We start from the raw sequence: 5,731 nt of genomic DNA on the forward strand, positions 1-5,731 counted from the left end.
AAAACATGGTTCAAGGGATACTTTTAATTAATTTCAGCGATGTATTTCCAATACAATGCTTTTCAAAGGACATAAAACATCAAGGGTAAATTGCACATTGGTGCAAGCCCAGTATGACGGCGTAAATATACTGGCTTTATTAAGAACAAAAAAAACAAAACTTGACCAGATGGTGAAAGTAGATGTTACTAAATGGTTTCAGACACCACATGCTTAAGTTAACAGTATGGTCACAGTAATAAAAGAAAAGATGTTAAAGGTGAATGTTGATACTAAAATCATTAATAGAGTCATAAAATTATTATCTATGAGAATAGTTAGGAAACACTTTTTAAACAAATACATTCAAGGCAGTTTTCTCTCTTAAAGCAAGTCCTAACAGAGTCACTTTGATAAAAAGAATTAATGCTCAGCACTTTTAACTTACTTTCAACTTACTTTCATTTACTTTGACTTCTCCTTATGCCTGTTTCAGTATCAGAAATGTCCAGATTCCTGGCTAGAATGCAAAAAAGTGAACACCTTTTCCAAATGACTTCTCATTTGGAAGAAAAAAAAAAAAAAAAAAAAAAAAAAAGTAAGAAAGACCAACATAATGAGAAACTGAAACAATTCTGAAAAGTGCCCAGGAAAGGAACTCTGTAGATTGAACAAACTTAGATGCCGGCTTAAGTTTAATTTGGTTATTTATGTAAGTCAATAATTTGGCATGAAAGAAGTTTACCAACCATACCCATCAAAACTGCAGTCAGCTGTAGAGATGGAAAGTCACCAAAATAAAACCAGCTGTCCAAGGAGGCATCTCTAGCTTGTCACAATTGAACAGTTTCTCAGAAAGGTATCTGGAGGATGATGTGATTATTTTAAATTCTGAAATTTATTTTCTTGTCAAGGGAGCCATTATGGAAAAAAATCTACAATTTTTAGAAAGCAGTTTGAAATATAGATATATAATGTAGAGATAATTTTTTCCTTATTTTCACATTGGCTTTCAGTCTAGTTGTTGAGCAGATTCAGGAAATGCAAAGATATTTCTTTTTGGCTTTACATCGCATGTTACCATTCACACACACACACCATGTACACGTACCCCTTATTAGCAGCTGCAAAGATTGCCATGTTACTTGGAACCCATCTTCATGTTTATGCTAAGTCCTGCCTCTGTAACCCTCTCCAATAGTCAGCAAGAAAGCTCAAGAAGCTAAGGATAATGCTAACAACTGATAGTATATTCTAAAATTGGATGGTAGAGGCAAAAGGACAGCTCTTTTTCTTCCAAGAAAAGGTTATCTGCTTAGCAGGATGCTGGGACCCATTGGCAGAAACAAATGTTCTGCAGTTGATACTCTGACTTGCTGTATCTAACCTCTGGCTAAATTACTGAGAGGATTTTCCCTTGTAAGATTTGTTGTCTTATGCATTTTGCACAAGAATTAAATCCCCACTGTTTCACATTGCATTGCACAACCTTTACAAGCATTTGGTGTCTCCTCCGAAGCACCCAGCACGTTGTGCGCTTCTTTTGCGATGGGGTCTCAGCTGCCGCTGAGGACATTGGGACATGGAGTGGGGGCTAAAAAGAAAAGCACAGGCAGGCAGGGCAGGGGTTTGGGCAAAACAAGCGTGACGGACTGCTGAGGGTAGCAAAACAGCCCCTGTGAGGAGGGATGAGAGCCTTGCTGCATGTTGTATATATAAAACCAGTGCTGCCGGCCAAGGCCAGGACTTGTACAAAGAGCTGGAGCTGAGGGGAGATGGAGAGAGCAGCCAGTCCCCAGTTGGGCCAGCAGCACAGAGGACTGCCAGGCATGGCTGGGCTCGTCAGACAGCACATGGGTGGAGGCCCACAAGCCATTGAAAACTCCTGCAGTTAGGTTTTGCCAACACATCTGACTAATCTGGAGCATGTTTCCAGCTCTGCTTCGCTGCAGCATTGCTTTACGTGTAGGTACTAACTACATTTGGGAACAGCTCTACTGTCCTCTAAGGGTGTTGCAAAAAAAAACCTACAGAAGAAAGATAGGGTAAGAGCAAGGATGTTCTCAACCCTTCCTACTTCTTTGTAGTTTCTATACTTCCCCTCTGCAAGGTACAAACATTGCTCACATTATGCCAATTCTTCTACTAGTCATGCTGCCCAGTTAAGCATGGAAGCCAATCCTTTCTCACTTCCATGATCAGTTCTTTCTCACCTCCATGATCAATCCCTTCTCACCTCCCTGCTGCCTCTGCCCTTCAACCCCCCACCTCAACGGTGACGGGGAGAAAGTGACATTCCAACACTCATCCAGTACGAGTAACTGCACAACATTCAGGGCAACTCTGTCCTCTCCACATAAAGCTTTTATCCATCAAGAGGCCCAGTTATCCTGCTTTTGAATCTCCTTGGAAAAGTTCGAAATGCTTAAGTGGCAAACTAATGTTCAGCGTAAAGATCCAAAGGGGAGATATTATGCTCTCCGAGGGAGACTGCACATTTCCCTTCCAAGCCTGGACTCAGTTGAAGTATTACAATAATGACAGATGAGCTCCTCCAATAAGAGGCTTTCCTTTCCTTGACTTCAGTGCACAATTTTCCAGAGTTTTATGCAACATTTTAATCTCATGTCTTTCAACTCTATATTCTCCTGCTATGTTGCTTATGAAAATGGCATTAATAGAAACAGAAAATCTGTTAAGCAGGGTAAGTGCTGTATTACATGTGAGAGCAAAACAAGCAGCCCCTGGCACTGAGCACCAAAAGGATTCCATTAAACAGAAGGAATACAGTCTTCCAACTGGCAGAGTATCATTTCGCTTTGTTGACAGTATATAGTATAATGATTATCTACAGCTGGGATGGGGAAGTATAAATCACGTTAAATTTTTAAAATATACTTAGCTATGCAGACCACAGGAATACACAACATTCATAAATCGATTATGGCTATGGGATTTTTTTTTTTTTTTCTAAGCAATAGTTATTTATAGGAACTAAGTGCAACTCCCACATCTTCATTAGCAACTGTTTCAGATCATCCAAACTACAGAAAGTGTTGAGAAATTTAAATAAACACACTTGGCTAACAGTCTTTTCACAGAAAAAAAAAAAATATATATATCCTTAATTCAAATAAATCTTTAACATTCATTCTTTTGCAATATACCAGTCTAATTTTTGCTTTGATTAAAAAATCATTTTTAGTTTCACTAGATTAACATTATTAAGGAGATACCACCTGAGAATACTGAATAATAAGAATATCTGAATAAGGAAGAAAATTCCCTGATAAAGTTATTAGCTACAGATTAATTTCTTTGTGCAAGTGACAGAGACTTACAGAATATTTATAATGACTAGGCAAGTAGTCTATAGGAACCTTGCACATTTATCTTTCACCAATCACAGTCTTATCTTTTATATATTAAAAAGAAACTCAGAAACTGATAGTGTGGACAGCTTGCTGACATGAAAATTTCTCAGTGTTTTCTTCACCCTCCATTTTCTTTCCCCATTAATATAACCCAACAGGTATTAGTCAGCAAACTTGGCAACAACAGGCTTTGTCTTCGCAAGAACTTAGGACATGGGATTCCAAACCTAAAAGATCCATTCACAGAAGAAATTACACTCATAGGTACATTTAAAATCATCTTTGACAGAACTGTAATCAAAAAAGTATGGACATGCATTATCAAAAGACTTCTTTTTTTCCTATTTTTAAATTCTGTTTTCATCACTTAGATATTTTTCATATATAGAAGAATAATAAATATGTAGGAAAATATTAATCTTTCTTAAAAACATCTCAGTAAAGAGAGTTCAACATCCTGTACAAAGATACCTTGCATGTTTAGAAAGAAATCAATAGATTTTCAGAAAAGTATGGCACAACTTCCCCTTGCCTACATTGTAAAAGTCCAGACACTGTTGTCGAAGATCATAGATTTTTAAAACGTAAGGTAGGCACAATGGCAGCATAAGAGTCCTCTTGCTTGCCCATAAGGCAAACAATAGGTTTGATTAATATTAAGGCGGGTGGGGGAGGAAAGTTAAGAAAGGGAGGGTTGCCAAGAAACTGTCACTATGAAAGTTGGCCAGAAAACAAGTTCTACTCTGTGAAAAATTCTGAAGTTTTGGAAATCTAATTTTCCTCCACATCAAGATGAACCATCCACTCCCAAACGGGAGGGCCTGTTGGTTAGAGCACAACCCTCGTCGTCAGTCCACTGATAGGACAGTACTGAGCCTGTCTCTCAATCTCTCCTGTTGGAACATTAGATAGATTAAATAGTCACTAAGGTTGGCAAACTACAGACCAACGCTAAAAGCCTACAGCCAGGCAGAACACGGACTTTCTCTCATTCAAGAAAAGGATCCCATCTGTCAAGACAGTAAGCATGACCTTGCTTCTTATGAACTGGGCTATAGACCAGTTTCCATATCTTTGGCCCATGGAATGAAGTTGGGAGGGTTTTATTCAGCTTTTTCTTTAAAACTAGCCCATCAGTTGATGAGTTTTCTATGGGTTTCTCAGCAGCAGGTTGTTCACAGCTATTGTGAAGGTCTCATGCTGCAAATTTCTCTTTCATTTGATTTGGGGGAACCAAGCCAAAGAAAGTTTCTGTTTAAAAGGAATTATTTCTATGAAAAGTTTTGATGGGTCAGCATTTTCCAATTAAAAAAAAAAAGACATTTCCTCAGAAAATTCCTAACCAGCTCTAGTCATCACTTTTCAGAGAGGTCACATGTCTGTAAAATGGAAATTGCAATGCACATGGAAAAGGAGTTCAGAAAAGCGTAGTAGCATGGTACTTGTATCTCTGCGTCACCTGCTAAGAATGCCCACGAAAAAAAATCATCACTGAGCAGACTGAGCACAGAAGCTCTGGTGAGATGTTCAGCATCCTACAGAACCACACTCTTACTGTAGGGGAAAAATGACAGGTTTTACTGCACGTGACGCTGCCAGTCTTTTTTTGACTTGTCATCTCAGATCACAAAATATTCCACTTTTAAATTCTTTTTTTTTTTTTTTTTTTTTAACTAGTAAATCCAGTTTGGTCTTGGAAGCCATCACCATCACTTGCCATACGTGTCGCCTGATGCCCTCAGACCTCACTCCGGGACGCAGCCGCTGCCCGTGCCTGCCCTCGCTCTGCCTGCTCCTGGCGGATCCTTTCCCTGAATTGTGGCTGTCTTTTGTTTCTGTCTGTCCAAAGGTCTGACCCTAACAATGTTGGCGGAAGGAAGGAAGGAAAGGTTTGTAGAAACCTTTGCAAAGTTTTTTTTTTTTCCTTGAATGTCTCCCCAGAGAGCCAATAGAAACACAGAGTAAGCTCTTCAGATATCCAGTCCAAGGGGGACACTTCAGGAAAGAAATTCAGCTAAAGAGCTTCCAGCACTTGATTACTTATTGTTTGCTCCATCCACCTCCCTGCCCCCCCACCCCACCCCCACCCCCTCGGATTTCATCGGGAACGTCTAATGAAATTACAAGTATTTCAGTCTGGAAATAGCACACTCATGCTGCTGAACTTCAGCAAGGATATTCCCTTTCAGCAACGCACTATCCCGTGGTTTGGGTATTCCTTGTCAACTTCTGTTACTTAACATTTATTCTACCGCTGGGAAATTCAGGACACATGTTTCCTCGCGTCCTGATAACGCCCGGGAGGCACCTATGAGATTTCCTTCTCCCGCTATCAGCTCCTCCAGGGCCGCCCGTCCCGGGCGCCCCCCCGAGCGCCC

At 39.9% G+C, this 5,731-nt stretch overlaps 1 protein-coding gene across 1 annotated transcript in view; it reads right to left on the bottom strand.

The window, feature by feature from the left end:
• Positions 1-5,731, bottom strand: part of HGF (hepatocyte growth factor (hepapoietin A; scatter factor)) — a 57,637-nt gene that overhangs the window by 50,892 nt on the left and 1,014 nt on the right. The window lies entirely within an intron of this gene.

Source organism: Charadrius vociferus, unplaced genomic scaffold (genome assembly GCF_000708025.1).
Source record: "Charadrius vociferus isolate BGI_N301 unplaced genomic scaffold, ASM70802v2 scaffold32, whole genome shotgun sequence".
Classification (NCBI taxonomy): domain Eukaryota; kingdom Metazoa; phylum Chordata; class Aves; order Charadriiformes; family Charadriidae; genus Charadrius; species Charadrius vociferus.